At 38.2% G+C, this 17,281-nt stretch overlaps 1 long non-coding RNA gene across 1 annotated transcript in view; it reads left to right on the top strand.

The window, feature by feature from the left end:
* LOC121314814 overlaps positions 1 to 16,980 on the top strand; it is a 30,683-nt gene extending 13,703 nt beyond the window's left edge. Inside the window, exons 3-4 of the long non-coding RNA XR_005950161.1 lie at positions 14,198 to 14,497; positions 15,320 to 16,980. This is a non-coding gene — a long non-coding RNA (uncharacterized LOC121314814). The remainder of the gene's footprint in view (positions 1 to 14,197; positions 14,498 to 15,319) is intronic.
* Positions 16,981 to 17,281: the final 301 nt, after the last annotated feature.

The raw sequence follows: 17,281 nt of genomic DNA, 5'->3' as shown, positions 1-17,281 counted from the left end.
ATATATATATATATATATATATATATATATATATATATATATAATATATATATATATATATAACAAACAAACAACATTATTTATATTCTTTCGCTTTGGAGAAAAAATAGTCCACCAGACACGGTTAAACTGGAGGTTCCAACACTTCCAACAATAAATAGAATAATTGAATACTATTTCAAAATAATTAATTGTAGCCCTGTCCAGCTACTTAACTCAAATGCCTGAAGCTAGTAAAACTTGAGTACACGCAACCGAGAACATGCTAGACCTGGGGGAAGGGCGAAATTTAGTTGCAGGCTTTGGAATGTACTAGGCCGCGACGGGAGTAACAAGCCAAAACGGCTAAAATAACATGAAAACATGGCTAAAAACGTAGCGACTGTAAAAATATATATACTGCTTTTAGCGAAAATGATCAAGAAAAACAAGTAACAAGGCACAATAGAGTAATAAAAAACTATACTCAGGCTTCCATTGCGTTGTGTATTGATAATTTATTAATCAAACTGTAATTAGACAAAAATAAGTTCCACCGTGCATTAAACTATATATATGCACGGTTTAAAACCCCTCAGCAACCAATCAGCTTGCAGCATCTGAATATTCTGTTTTATAAAGGAGGTTGAGGGCAGGTTGTTAGCTAGTTTCTAGATACCTGCTAAATGGCTGATACAAGTCCCTTTAGGTTAGAATGTCATGCGTTCACTCTACAGATGAAATTGTCTAGATAGAAGTCAGGGGCTGAGTGTCTGGAGGCTTAGTAAATCTCAGTCACTTAGTAAGATATTGCTATGGGCATCTGCACTTGCTGTTTCTTCTCATACCTCCGGGTGGAGTGCAGCCAGGTCATGTAAGTATAGTAGTACAAGCCCCTGGAACCCAGCAAGCACAGCTTCTGAGCCTCATGCTCTGCTGGGAAGGAGATTAAAGCGAAAGAGGAAAAGTTGCAGGGAATTGTTGAGTCACACTCATGTTTGTATGACTGCTGAATCTTGTGAACTTTAGACTGATCAAATGAGAGGATTACTGCATTCAACAACCAGATGACCTGTCTCTGTTCTTAGTACCTTCAAAGCTTATCCCCATCCCCCAATAGGAAAGGTGCATAGTAATTGCAGATTTAAGCAAGTGAATGTCAACCTTGTCTCCTACACTGTTATTAAAATTGTGGAAGCTAGGTGGTGACATGGATAATGAATGTTCTCAAGATTAACATTGCATCCCCAGAGGCAGACTGCCGCTCCACACTTAGATTTGCCAAATTTAGCAATAAGCATGTCAGTAATATTAAAGTACATCACATACATGCCCTACAGTATATCCACTGTGTGCACATTTAATAATGTAGGTTTGACATACAGACTGACCGATACCTCCATGTACCTCCGGATTCAGATACTTAGTAGTGTACTTGAGGGTACAGTATATGCGTGAAAACTGAGATTACCCACTTCTCATTAAGGGGATATGGTGTTTACCCACTTCTTGTTTAATTAAAAAAGTGTTTACTCACTTCTAATCTGTTGTCATAAGCAAATGCTGGCTATAGCATGGGTTAAAGCCATTACGATTCCAGTTTATTATATGAAGCGCCGCTATGGGTAGAATCTCTTGCTTTAACACTTAACCCAGAATTCTGCACAACCACCACAGCTGACATGCACATAATCTAACGGCAGCAACAGATCGGTCACGGAAGTTCTGGCCTGTACAAATCTGTAACAAGCCAGCCTGTGTTTTTCTGAGAATTAAAAGCATACAACATTTATGTAACTAAAATGTCCAACTGTTACCTCTCACGCTGAACTGTCGTGCACAAAAAAGACTAATGCTCACAATACCGAGGCAAACAAGAGCCTTGCATAAGTTACTTCTTTCGCCACTACTCTGTAGAACCACATACAACTTGGAAAATCACTTTCAGTTGGCTTGCAACATCCCCCCACAAAAAAAAAAAAAATCGCAGAGTGTAGCTGCTCCACTTAACCAAAAGAAAACTTATGAAAATAAATCCATCTGCAGCAAAATTTGAATCCGTCAGAAAACTTTGTTTTTATTATTATTATTTTCCAACAAAACATATTCTAGTGTTACTTTAAGATGACTGTCAACAAGCCAGTAATCAATAAAATAGTAGTACCTGTATATACAAACATTTTAAAAAATCAATTACCGGTATGTAACAAGATTTTTCAGTTTGATTAATAACTTGATTTAATTAATATTGAAACATATCCAAGTACTTAATATTTTAAATGTTAATAGCTAGTCACAACAATGTATTAATCATAGGATCAATTTAATTTTTAAATTAATATTATCAAGTACAAAAGTTAGTATGACAATGTTTCTACAAAAGAAAAACACATTCCTCAAAACTGAGCCCACGACACAAATGCATTCAAACTCCTGCCTTTTTTGTTCTTTATACTTTGCAAAACGTATTCTTTGGGAGCAGATTCGACATATTGTAATTTTATTAATATGGAACACACTGCTTACATTTACATCTTTTTATTTCCAATCTCTTTAAAGGGTTATCTTTTTTTGAGTACAGAATAGTTTGAGACATCATGGTTTTATCCAGTTATGTCAACGCTTGGAACCAGGAATATGTTTGGTAGCTGGCGAAATCATATCAGAGTTTAACAGATTTAAACTACTAATTTTATCTGTGTAAATACTTTTTTTTTTATCTCAACCGACTTCTTTACCAAGACCCACCCTTAAGTAGACCATATACAGTAATAGCATTGGCACATTACCAAGTTGTCAGTTTACTACAAATAGGAAAGAATACAGTCGTACATTAGAGAAACAGCACATTCTCAGCCAAGAAGCCTGGTCGAGATAAAGCATTATCTATTAAGAATCTAATACTTCAACTACACCTATAAAACATGTTGTATTAATTAGATATTTATTAACAGGGTACTTTTAATAACCCTAATGTGGAGGTTTGTTCAATTTACAGGAAAAAGCAGGCATAATAAAAGCCAGCATCTGACAATTGCCTCTGGAATCTTACCCACTGTGAAGATACCTATTGTAAACTATGGAATGACAGATATCTGAAAGAAAACTTTTGTGAAAGGCATATCAGATTGTGTAGCATTTAGGACAGATGGCTGACTGGAAGTCCTCAAATCATATTGGAGTGACTCGTGTGTAAAAAAAAAAAAAAAAAAAAAGAAAATGCCCTAACGCTGTTACAGGCAGTGAGGCAGTCAGAACAGAACATATGGGAGTAGATGTAAAGAATGGTGTTCACCTGGCGTGCTGCACCCGCTATCAAATATGCATTTTGCCATCATTAATCAATTAAAATTATATTGAAATGCATTCAAATGAAGAAAAGATCTGGATACTAAGCTGACACAAATATTATAACGTGCTATAAGGTTATATCTTTATTAATAATAAACTAGGCCAAATCCGAGTGGTGGTTGAGCAGGTATTTGGGCTATTGAACGGGAGGTTGCGCATACTACTGACGTATACTGAGGTGAACCACGAGTTTGCTTCCCAAATTGTTACTGCCTGCTGCATCCTGTACAGTCTGTGCCAGGACCGTAAGGAGGTGTTCAGGCATTAGTGGCTGCTGTCGGTGAGCGAAGCGGAGGAACAGCTACCTCAGCCACCAGCAAATATTGCTCAACCGTGATATGTAGAGGGATATTAGAGATGCCCTGCTATCTTTATTTTTGTAACCCAACAGGGTGCTTTTTTTGTATCACATTTTTGTTTTATTAGCTTATTTTGTGACTCTTTGTACCAAATATAGCATCCTCATTTGCGTTGTACTTGTCTGACTGCTTCTGCATAATAAAGAATTGGAATATTGAGTAGTATTGTTGATTCCCAAGAAATAAGTCACAAAAATTCCACACCACATTTTATTTTGAGAGTGGGTTAAACAAGTTGTGTTGTGCATTATATCAAGCTTCCTCATCATATCCTCTTGCCTTATTATAAATATTAACACCGAGTCTCTTCATTGCTCCAACTGTAAGTGTACAATTGTAAGTGGAGGGTGGACGGGTTGTGCTCATAACTAGGAGACATTGCATGGGAGTATAGTTATACACATTTAAACATAGTACTTAGTAGTACTTTACAATAAATCTATCTTCTGAAATACTGTACAGTAGCTGTAACCACATGAATTCACAAGCCTACGGTGTAGTTTATCAAACATTTTTAGTAAAAGTTTTAAACAGAAACTTTGTAAATACAATCTGCATGATACTTTACAAACACATTTAAATCTATGCATGATTAGGGAAGAAGGAGAAAGAAGTGGGGTTATCTGCATCATCAATCTGATCAGGGAAATACTGCAAACAAAAAATGAACTTCCCTGCTACCATCTTTGGACCATGGTAACGTATTCCCATGTGACTTTTGTAGTGTCTTTAGGTAAGGCACTTGAACGAGCTAATTAACATTTTCATGAGAAGCTTGTGTTTCCATGTGTAAGTGGACGTTGATTTCACAAGCATTTCCTTGATTCTTACGGGTAAATTAGACTTTCCTGTTAAAATAGCTGATGTTTTTTGGGGCACTTTCACAAGTTTTTCTTCCCAACATGCACGTGCATGGCCACTTTATGTGAAAAAAAACACACATGTAAACTGGATCATTGGCTTCAGGATGGCTGCTGTGGTACACTTCCTGATGCGGCAACACTTGGCTTTTGCTGGGGAGAGGCAGGAACACGTTTGGAGGAGAAGGGCAAGACGAAGAAGACCCTGCATATTCCCAGGGTCACTTTGTTTGGGATGCCGAAGAATGCGGTGCTAAAGCGTTATCATCTCACTCCGCAGGTCATCCTAGACCAGAGGTTCTCAAACATTAGTTTTAAAGGGCCACATTTGCGGCCCTGAAACATGGAATGGGGCTGCAGTTGGTGCAAGTCAGTGTGTTTACAGATCCACACCCTGCAAGTTTTTTTTTCAGTTCACATAGTCAATGCATCATTTAAAAACAGAGAAACACTGCACAGCTATAAAAACATGTTAGTAATAAAATGATTACTACTTTACTGATGACTCATGTGAACTTGCATGTCTCTAACCAGGGCCATAAAGTCTGCTTCCATATCTGTTACACCACATCTCAGTTCAGCTTCCAAGTGTTCAATTTTGAATGGTATTTGGATTTAATGTAGCCCGTAGTAGAATAGGTAGCCTCGTACACATAGGTTGAACCAAATCCAGACATTGCTTTTGATGCAACTAACTGTAGTTCTCCCCAGACACATTCTGCCACATTCTCAGAGTTGGAAAGTCAGTAACATTGAAATCACTTGTCTGTAGTTCAATAAGCTCTTCTTCCAGTGCCCTTCTGTTAGCATTGACAATTGATGCAATGTCATTACACTGTGAAATGGGAAATTTGAGGGGATCTTTAAAAAATAATGTCCTGAAAACGATTTTCAAATTGAGTCAGCAGGTCAGTGCATTCACATGTATCCCATTCTCAAAATGTGTGAAATCACACCCCTGAAGTTGATCTCGGTATAACATTAATTTCATTTTGAAACTTCTACAGATGTGATGAGATCTGTTAGCAGTTTTCCCTTTCCTTGCATTGCAATATTCAATTTATTCAAATACCCTGTCAAGTCTGTCAGAAATGCGAGGTTACACACACAGTCCTCTGAACATAATTTGGGCCACTCCCCATTTTGACCGATAGTTTCAAGGGATATCTTTACTTCTGGTAATAATACGCAGAATCTTGCCAGTACACGTCCACGACTAAGCCACTGTATGTCTGTATGTTGTAGAAGATCACCATACTCAGCGTTCAGACTGACTGCATGACGACCTTATTCATGACATGAGCCATTTTCCCAACTCCAGCTTTAGATCACAGCACCTCCTGGTGAAAAATACAGTGAAATGCCTACAGATTTGGCCTGTCTTCATGTAACAGGGCTACAACACCCTTTCTTTTCCCAGCCATTGCTGGGGCACCATCGGTTGTCACAGAAATTAGTTTTTTCACTGCTGTGTAAACATTTTCACTTGTCGTTTGTCTGTGTATGCCCAACAGCGTCAGCATTTCCTCGTGACAGGCCATGCTATGATCCACCCATCGAACCCAGATACATAGTTGAGCGATGTCACAATTATGCAATGCTAAAAGCTAGGCTTGATTTGATAGCAGCAGTCAGACTGCTAAAAAATGTGATCAGATATAATGGTAATGCTCCGAGCTACCGAGTCATTGCTCAATTGGAGGGCGCAAATTTTATGGACTATCACATTTTTTTCTCTCACATTATCTTTCAAAACGTCAGATGTCATTCTCATAAGTGACTCTGTGAAGTATATGCGGGTAACAAAAATATATATACTGGGCCATATGCTGCCCATGGTTTGAGAACCCTGGTTCTAGACCTAATAGCTGAATTTAGGGACAAGCTAGACCCCAGTGTCAATCGAGGGACCGCTATCCCTGAACATCTGAAAGTGCTGTGTTCTCTGCACTACTTAGCCTGTGGTTCCTTTCAGACCACAGTTGGATGTCTGGAGGGATGGGCCAATCCACCTTTTCCAGAGTGCTAGGCAAATGTCTGGATGTCATGCTGAAAAGGGCAGGCCAAACAGTCCTTTTCAACTACGGAGTAGTTGCGCTCCCGAGGTAGCATCTTTTTATTGAGATACAGTGTTGGGTGTTCTACTTTGTCTACCTTTTGGGACAAGACTACCCAAACCTACATCTGACGCATCGGTGTGGAGGATGAATCTGTTGGTGAAATCAGGTTTGATAAGGGTGGGGGCCTGGCAAAGTTTACGCTTAATAGTATAACATTCCCCCTGACACTCAGCTGACCACTTAATTAAATTTGGGACACTCTTTTTGTTGAGGTCTAGTAAAGGGTTAACCACTGTGGCATACTCAGGGATAAAGCGGTGGTAATAACTGGCTAATCCCAGTAGAGACCTCACCTGAGTCTTGGTTTTGGGGATTGCCGCATCAACGCACAGGGATCAGTATTAGGTCCTCTGCTATTCCTAATCTACATTAATGATTTAGATTCTGGTATAGTAAGCAAACTTGTTAAATTTGCAGACAACACAAAAGTAGGAGTGGCAAACACTGTTATAGCAGCAAAGGTCATTCAAAATGATCTAGACAAGATTCAGAACTGGGCAGACACATGGCAAATGACATTTAATAGAGAAAAGTGTAAGGTACTGCACGCAGGAAATAAAAATGTACATTATAAATATCATATGGGAGATACTGAAATTGGAGAAGGAATCTATGAAAAAGACCTAGGAGTTTTTGTTGACTCAGAAATGTCTTCATCTAGACAATGTGGGGAAGCTATATAAAAGGCTAACAAGATGCTCAGATACATTGTGAAAAGTGTTGAATTTAAATCAAGGGAAGTAATGTTAAAACTGTACAATGCACTAGTAAGACCTATTGAATATTGTATGCAGTTCTGGTCACCTTGCTATAAAAAAGATATTGCTGCTCTAGAAAGAGTGCAAAGAAGAGCGACCAGAATTATTCCGGGCTTAAAAGGCATGTCATATGCAGACAGGCTAAAAGAATTGAATCTGTTCAGTCTTGAACAAAGAAGACTACATGGCGACTTAATTCAAGCATTCAAAATTCTAAAAGGTATTGACAGTGTCGACCCAAGGGACTTTTTCAGCCTGAAAAAAGAAACAAGGACCAGGGGTCACAAATGGAGATTAGACAAAGGGGCATTCAGAACAGAAAACAGGAGGCACTTTTTTACACAGAGAATTGTGAGGGTCTGGAATCAACTCCCCAGTAATGTTGTTGATGCTGACACCCTGGGATCTTTCAAGAAGTTGCTTGATGAGATTCTGGGATCAATAAGCTACTAACAACCAAACGAGCAAGATGGGCCGAATGGCCTCCTCTCGTTTGTAAACTTTCTTATGTTCTTGTGTTCTAACCAAAGCCTGGATTTTGGTGGCCACTGGTCTCACCCTTCCATTTCCCATTAAAAATCCCAAATATTGAGTTTTTATCTTGACAAACACACATTTTCTCAAGTTAGCTGTCAGCTGGGCTACCCTTAGAGACTGAAGGACAGCTGTAATCCTAGCCAAATGTTCTTGCCAGATGGTGCTGTAAATCACTGTTGCGTATTCATGATGTGGGCATAAAACCTGGTCCATCAGTCTCTGAAAGGCAGCGGCCACACCATGTAGCTCCAACGGCATGGTTTTAAAGTGAAACAGCCCTTCTGGTGTTGAAAATGTGTGTGTTTTTTGTTTTTTTCTCTAGAACTGCTGGTTAAGGGTTTCTGCCAGTATCCCTTTGTCAGGTCCAGAATAGAGATAAACTTCGCCTTTCCCAGGCTATCTAGAAGTTCATTGACCCGAGGCATAGGGTACGCATCGAACTTGACAATAGTGTTTACCTTCCGGAAGTCCACACAGAAGCTGTTGATGTCGTCTTTCTTGGCCACTATGACAATTGGACTGCATCCCTCGCTCCTGGAAGGCTCAATCACCCCAAGATCGAGCATGTCCCATACCTCTTTGTGAATGCCACTTCGTCGACTTTCCGAGATCCGGTACGGTCTCTCTCATACTGACACCTGAGGGAGAGACAATATCATATTCAACAAGTTAGTCCTGCCGGGCACGTCAGAAAAAACATCGCTGAACTCCTCAATAAGCTTACACAGTTCCCGTTGCTGATCTGGAACCAATTGTTCCCCCATTAAAATGATTTTCGTGTTAGGGGTCTCTGGTCAGGGGCCTTAATCATCCTCTACATTGCCTGGGGCTTTAAATAAGACCTCCCTTGCCTGCCAGGGCTTTAATACATTTATATGATAAATTTTCCGTTCATTTCATAATTCACCTTTCCTATAGTCCATTTAGCTCATAATTTTGATTGTGAGGAGGGACGCAGCAGTATTACCTTGTTTCCAGGTTGAAAGCTTCAAATTCTTGCATTTTTATTGTAATGCTACTGTTGCCGCTGCTGAGCCGATTTGAGGTTTTCCTGGGCCAAACGACTGACCAAATCCAGGTGATCTCTTAGTAGGAGCACATGCTTCACTACATTTTTGGATGAGCCTTTGTGCTCCTCCAACCCCACTCTCAACAGATCGAGGATGCTGTGAGGCTGTCGGCCATACAATAGCTCAAAGGGGGAGAACCCGGTTGAGCTCTGCGGCACCTCTCTCTCTGCAAAAAGGAGGTAGGGAAGAAGTGATGCCCAATGTTTTTGCTGTCGTTACAAAACGTCTCAGCATCTGCTTCAAGATCTGGTTAAATTGTTCCACCAAACCGTTCCTCTGTGGATAATAAACAGATGTCCTGATGGGAATTATTTTTTATATTTTCTATACCTGCTGTAACGTGTTAGACAAAAAGTTGGTTCCATGATCAGTCAAAATCTCCTTGCAGATCCCTACTCTATCCACAATCTGCACTAACTCTGTGACTATTGCAGCGGCACTAGTGGGCCTCAATTGAACTGCCTCCAGGTATCGCGTTGCATAATCTACCACTACTAATATATGCGTATCCCCAGAGTCAGAAGGTAGCAAAGGGCCCACTATCTCCATTGCAATGCGTTCAAAGGGAGTGGACATAATTGGTAATGGAACCAAAGGAGCAGGGCGCAGTCAACCCGGCTCTACTTGCTGGCAGTCTGGGCATATGGCTACATATTTCGACACATCAGTATGCAGGACCTACTGTGGCAGAGTGTCCCACCCCTTTGTTTATTGTTTGTATTTTCTATTTTGTGGCCGGACAAGCAATACACCACCCTCCAGGCTGTTGTTTTGATTTTAAAGACCTTGTAAGGATGCGTGACTGATCAGCTACTGATTGTTTAACTAGCTGACAGTCACACATCCTTATTAAACTCCTGCAGACTATGGCCGAGGGGTAATGAGATAATTAATAGCTACTTAACCCCTCGGCCAGAATATAAAAGCCTGCAGCTTTCTGCGCTCATGGAGAGAGTGTCTAGGATTAGAGAATGGGAGCGAGGATCTAAACTAAACAACTGAGAAATATAAGAATTGCTAAGAGTGATGGCTCAAACACCAGCACAATAGTTATTTGTTTGGCCAACGCGCCTTTTTGTTTGCGTAGTTTTGTGTTTGTTTAAATCTTTTATTTTCTATTATTTAACAAAACACTGAGCACCACTGGACTTCAGTTTCACCCGCCATTCATTGTTTTTAGTCTGTGTTTCTGGTCTGACGTCACCCCTTCAAAGCCACCCTTTCACACCTACCCAATAGAATAGATCCAATATCCGCTCCCTTGTCTTGTCAGCTCCGAGATGCCCTGCAAAAGGCATATCATGCGCCAGCCTCATGATCTTTTTGTATTTCTAAATTCAGCACTATTGCGTGTTTAGTAGTTATGAATGATAACACACTATGTAACACAATTTTTGTTCCTGGGTAGTAAGTGTTATTTCCTAATTGCTTATGCCTCAAAAGTGTAGAAAATGGCTATTATTCCTCACAAACTTTGCTTTTGTGACCAGGACAGTGATATTTTGAAATGTACCTGTTTCCAATGAGAAAACGGTCTTTTCGTTCACATAAAGCCAGAAAAAAACAACATATGAATCCAAATTAACATGTATTTATACTAAAGTAATACAAAAATGACTACAAAAGATTTAGAAGGGAGTAGTTTTTTGAGATTTACGATTATACTGTAAATCACTTTCACGAATCAGCCCCCAAATGTAGTCTCCCATCATGTTTTCGTTATACTGTCCTTGGTAGCGGTGTTCAAAGTCCAGTATATCCTGGTAGAAGCGCTCGCCTTGCTCCTCCGAGTACGCTCCCATGTTCTCCTTGAATTTATCAAGATGAGCATCAAGGATATGGACTTTGAGGGACATCCTACAGCCCATTGTGCCGTAGTTCTTCACCAGAGTCTCAACCAGCTCCACATAGTTTTCGGCCTTGTGATTGCCCAGGAAGCCCCGAACCACTGCGACAAAGCTGTTCCAAGCCGCTTTCTCCTTACTAGTGAGCTTCTTGGGGAATTCATTGCACTCCAGTATCTTCTTTATCTGTGGTCCTACGAAGACACCGGCTTTGACCTTTGCCTCAGACAGCTTAGGGAAGAAGTCTTGAAGGTACTTGAAGGCTGCCGACTCCTTATCTCGAGCTCTGACAAATTGTTTCATAAGGCCCAATTTGATGTGCAGTGGTGGCATCAGCACCTTCTGGGGGACCACCAGTGGCTCTCACTTGATGTTGTTCCTCCCCACAGAGAACTCGGTCTGCTGTGGCCAGTCCCGCCTGTGGTAGTGCGCATTGGTGTAGCTGCTGTCCCAAAGGCAAAGATAGCAGGGAAACTTGGTAAAACCGCCTTGGAGACCCATCAGGAATGCCACCATTGCAGCCTCTTGATGCCATCTCAGAAAAATGCAGACATGTATCCACTTAGGCAGCTGGAACTAAACTGAACTGGTGGGCTTAAGGCCCCTGTATTTATACTACTATTTATATTACTGGAAAGTTCTAGAAGTTACTCCAAGTTTACTCAGCACTGAATATATCTGGAATGTTCTAGAAATAGGTAAATTTCAAAATATCACTGTCCTGGTCACAAAAGCAAAGTTTGTGGGGAATAATAGCCATTTTCTATACTTTTGAGGCATAAGCAATTAGGAAATAACACTTACTACCCAGGAACCAAAAAAAAATAAATAATAATTGTTACACGGTGTAATATTCTTTGTTAAATTAAGGCTCTCATAATTTACTGCATTTTCATTTTTTAGTAATAAGTACTATTTGCACCACTCTGCCCCCTTCTATACCTGATTTCATTAGTCCAACTGCCCCTGCCTTTATTGGATCTCCACTAACAACCTTTTGTCTCCCTACCTTGTCAATAGTAGTGGAGGAAATACAGAAGATGTACCGTACTAGTTGTTTGGATCCATGGCCCACCTGCCTTTTAAAAAACTGCCTTGAATCCTTGGGCCCAATAATACACAATATAGTATTTGTCTTGCTATCTACTGGGTGCATGCCAGTCCAATTAAAAAGTGCAGCAGTCACTCTGTTACTAAAAAAAATCCCTCTCTTCCTCAAGACGACACCCTATATTCATTCTCCCATTTGTTTCCAAGGTTATTGAAAGGATAATTGCTGGTCAACTCTGTCACCATCTTTATAACAATAACCTCTTCGAAGTCTTTCAATCTGACTTCAGAAACGGTCATAGCACTGAAACTGCTCTTCTGAGAGTCACAAATGATCTTAGAATGAGCACAGATGGAGGTGCTTTGTCCATACTCATTTTATTAGATCTGTCAGCAGCCTTCAATACCATCGATCATGGAATACTGGAGAGACTTGAAAAGAAAATTGGACTTTCTGGTATGGCACTGGGCTGGTTCAAATCCTATTTTACTCAACGTACCCAGTTCATCACCCTGGGGGACTTCTGATCTGACTCCACCATTGTTGATCGGGGGGCTCCTCAGGGCTCTGTTCTGGACCCAATAAAATGTTATTATAATCTGTACTAAAGAGAACGTGGAACATAATGTTAATTTTCTATCTTTATATAATTAGATTCAGCTTAAATATTGCATCTTATTATTTTTTTAGTGTAACTGAACTTTTCGGAACCTACTGACATTTTACTACCTCAGAAATCCAACAATAGCAAATTATTAATTAAGAAAATATTCAAGGTTCAGTTTCCTATGAATTCGACCTTTACAGGCATTGATGTGCTTGAAAACCTTGCTTGTGTTCTCCAGTCACAGTTTTCTACTTTGCTCCTGTCAGTCAGTGCTATGAAATCTTGATAATGCAGTAGTTTTTAATATTCCAGTTCTGTGTGTGGGTGTAAAAGAGAACAAGATCTGAACCTTGTTAGACAATTGTGTAGCTGACCGTGCCTAATGGGACTTGCAGAATTCACCAGCGGCAGCAGCAGTCAACATTAAGGCCATGCATGCCTTTTCCTCTCAACTGCATATGAATCTTCGGCATCCACTGATATAATCTTTTTCATCTGACACTGGATGTACCCATTGGTTATTAACCTGTGGTAGTTGGCAGCTCTCCTTTAACCCCTCAATTTTAGCCCATCAAGTAGGGGAATACATTCATTGAATCATAGAGCTCTATCCATCAGAACCATTATTGTAAAAACACATTAGTCTTTCACATTAGTAGTCTTTACTGTCTGCGGTTGAAAACATTTTCTAATGAATAAGGTTTATGTCTGCTATAATACTGTCTTCTGAATAACTTTTAGCAAGTATAAACTTTTTTTGTTAAACAAATGTTTTGCATGGCTGCAGGAGGACCCAACTGTGTAATTTTCCTAGCCCTCCTTTTGACATCCATCATTGACATCACACATTAATACAATGTGATTTCACTATACCCAGTATCTCATTCTGAACCTAAAATTTGAAAACAAAGTAAAACTATAGATTTTCCACAGTGTACTTTTTTGTTTTACTCATGTTCCTACCTTTGTGTAAAATCAACCATTTTCGATAGGGAAAACTCAAAATTGAATCTGGATGGATGTATTGGCATATTTATTTATTCATTTGTTTTCTCTGTGTCTGTATCCGGTTGATTTGCTAGTATGTTCATTATGTGTTTTAAATGTTCTGCAAGGTTTTAAAATGCTAGATGCTGAGCAAACTATTCACACCTGTCTTAAAAAACTCTTAAATATATTTGAAGAAGTTATTGCAAGGATAGATACAATCAAAAAATTTCACATGAAAGACTTACACTAAAGTTGAAATCAGTGGGAATACAAGGAAACAGATATTTTTAAAAGGAGAAACCTGCAAGGATCCATGACTCATTCCATGCTTGGTCCTCTGTTTATCAAAAAGCTTGCAAAGTGCACAAATGATACAAAGCTTGGGTGAGTGGCCGACATGTTTTCAACCACCCAGGAAATTCAAAATGATTTAGACCACATTTTATGTTATTTTGTATAAATGGCCTAGATTAATAGACCAGACCTTATTTTGTTCTTGTAAAACAGAACATTTAATTTAGTTAAAATGTTTACATAGATTAGATCTAAGTAAACGAACATAAATAGTTTGGGAAAATTATATATATATATATATATATATATAATATAATTAATATATTAATATATATATATATATATATACACCTGTTTATGCAGTCCTGTTTTTGCAGAGACAGGCAGAAACAGTGGATGAAGAAGAATATGTGGAAGAAACTTTGAAGGATGAGGACTTATCTGAAGACAACAAATGGGAAAGTCAAGTTGATGCTGGCCAAGAGGCAGATGAACATACTGAAGAGGATACTTTTGCCAACTGGGGTGACCATGAAGAAGACCTTATTAATGATAACGAAGAGGACATCAACAAGGCAGCAGAGGAGCTCCCTCAGGAAACACCAAAGGAGCCCTCTCAAGAGCTGGAGAACCAGCATCAAGAGATGCCAGAGCTCGAGGAGGAGGAAAGCAGAAAGGTGAGAAAACCATATCCCAGGAGGTTTAAAAGCACTTGTGGTCTTGTGCCTCACAATGCTCTCAGTGTTGTTATGTACTGATTCAACTGTCATTTTTACATTCTTATATATACACAAACAGATAATCAGAATATATGTTTTAGAGAACATATTTGTCTTTTGAATGGGCTAATCCTTAATATGTACATATTAAGGATTACGCTGTACATAAAAGTCCCTTACAGTGATGGCTATTAATGAAAAAGAAAGAAAAAACAGCAATGTGGTTAAGAGGAACTTCCAAAAAAGCAAAACAATATGATATCTCCAGTAATGGGGGCAGTGAAATAGCATTAAGCGCATCCTCCAGTTTATAAATGAATAAATGTACAGATATTAAAACAATTGCAACTATACTTAAAAAAGACATTAACTATGCATTGTACACACGATGCAGCAACAATAAGTGGTAAGAATATTTAAATGTCAAGAGGGACTTTTATCAAAATGTAAACAGCAGTCACCATTTCAACTTTTAATATTTTTAAAAAGTATTTACAATTACCTTTCATGTGTGAGCTGTAAAATGTAGTGCCTTTTTATGGTGAAAGCATTCTTTAAAAAGCTAATACTTTCAAAATGCTTTAAGTTAAACTTCAGGAAAATTCATGGAGCACTGTAGAATGCTAGCTTCCTTTCTGGTGTGTTTGATATCTTCATTCCAGAAAATCATTGTAGGTTACCTGGATTACAATATAGAAATCCAGAATTGATTCAGTGCTATTTTACTATTTACAAAATAGTCAGATTAAAACTGTGAATGTACATTTTCTCTTCTTTCAGTCTTGCAGTCCTTTAAAAACACCATCCAGCCCAGAAAACAAAATCTCGGTGGAGTGAAAATGCAGAAAAAAAACGGATGAATATGCTCTTGTGGCTTAGTGAGCCCATCAATCAGCTAAATCACATCACAACACAAATACATTGTTAGACTGAACATGCGTGAACTGCAAAACCTATAAACTACCTAGAACTCTACTATCTTGTGCAAGATAATCATTATGGGCATCACAGGGAGATATGCTATCAACATAAGCTAAGTATAGAATGTTTTAGGGTGCATATCTGTATCTAATGAGTGCAGCACATTAATGTATTTATCTAATGAATGTTATAGAGCCATAGCTAATGTCTGTCAGAGACACCAGTGAGTGATATGGAGGCTTTTTAATTATGTAGACATGGCGAAGCTGTACAGTTGCAAGATTATTGTGTACATGGCAATTTAGCCTGCCTAGGATCCCACTTCAACATAGTACTGTTTGAACTAAAAGATGACTGTTATAAAACATTATGGTTTAACCTTCAGTTACGCTTCAGGTTACTGAAAGAACTTATCCTTTTAAGACGTCATATTTGGAGATCACTGGCGACCATGGATGATCCTCCAAGGAGGATAAAAAATGTAATATCTTGAGTACAGAATACAAATTAGGTATACGTACTAGGACCAGTGGGTTCAGTTTTTTTAATGTTTGTCTTATCTATACATACATGTTCCTTGTGCAAAACTTTAATTGTGTTTAACTTTTCAGTGAGTATAAATCGCTGGGCCAAATCAACTTCATCAAAGTTAGTTAGCCATCTAGCAGTATGTCTGGTCTGCTGTCTTACCCATTGTGACAGGTTATCCAACCTGTATATATTATAGAATAGGACTATCTAACAGTCTGTTAAATTACGTATATTTCCGATTTCTAGTCCAGCCTACATCTATATCTATCTGTGTGTATAGGCAGTACTATAAGGTATGAGACACCTTGAGTAAAATGAATGTTAGGTATACTGGCCTCCGATTCCACATGTAAACCATCTAATAAAATGTCCTTATATTTGTGTTCAAAATGTATTGTGTTGAAATACACAAGTTGCCTTATTAGGTTGTACACTTACCCTTACACCTGTACTTATTTTTTTATTATTATTATCTTGTTCTTTTGCTATCTGACTTGCACATCAAAAAATCATGGAATTTTGAAAATGCCAAATTAGTAAAGTGCACTTATACATTAAAGTACAATTTACTGTCATAGCCTAAATGTCAATTTAATGAATTGGATTACCGAGTCGTGAAATAACGAGGAAGTGTATAAATATAACAGATCACTTGGATCATTATTTAATAAGACAATACACTATATAACATACTGGAGTTTTAGATGAGAACAAAACAAGATTTTTTTTTCTTATAATGGTCTTCAAACATTATATTTTCCTCTACAGTATATAATGACAGAATGAAACCTCTGCTTTCAATTATTTTCCTTTTTTTTCCTTTTTGATTATTAAACTGAGCAAATACACGAGCTTGAATGTAGTCAAATTTACCATTGCTGTTTGAAGTGGAAAAAATAAATATGCAGCTCATTATTTTGAAACCTCTTTAGTTCAAAGTCACTATTCTATATATTTTTAACACAGATTGTACACTCACTTTCTTTTAACATGCCAATAGTTTATTAAAATTATAATTTATTGATATTTGTTACTTGATAGTATACATTTTTAAAGTTTCAGTTGTATGTGTTCATTCTTTTTGTGGGTATATATGAAACAATGTAAAAAGTTATTTATTTACTAACAATATTAATACCAATAAATGTGAAAATCTTATTTATTGTTAACTGTGTGTTCTTAATAGTTAAAATTTTAAAAAAAATACACCATATTATATTAATTATATGGTTTAATGTGAAAAAACAGATTTCTCATTAACCCAGTCATTAATAAGCTAATGGTGACAAA

This window comes from Polyodon spathula, chromosome 4, assembly GCF_017654505.1.
Source record: "Polyodon spathula isolate WHYD16114869_AA chromosome 4, ASM1765450v1, whole genome shotgun sequence".
NCBI classification, from domain to species: domain Eukaryota; kingdom Metazoa; phylum Chordata; class Actinopteri; order Acipenseriformes; family Polyodontidae; genus Polyodon; species Polyodon spathula.
The sequence above is the reverse complement of the archived record's forward strand: the minus strand, read 5'-3'. Positions and strand labels throughout refer to the sequence as shown.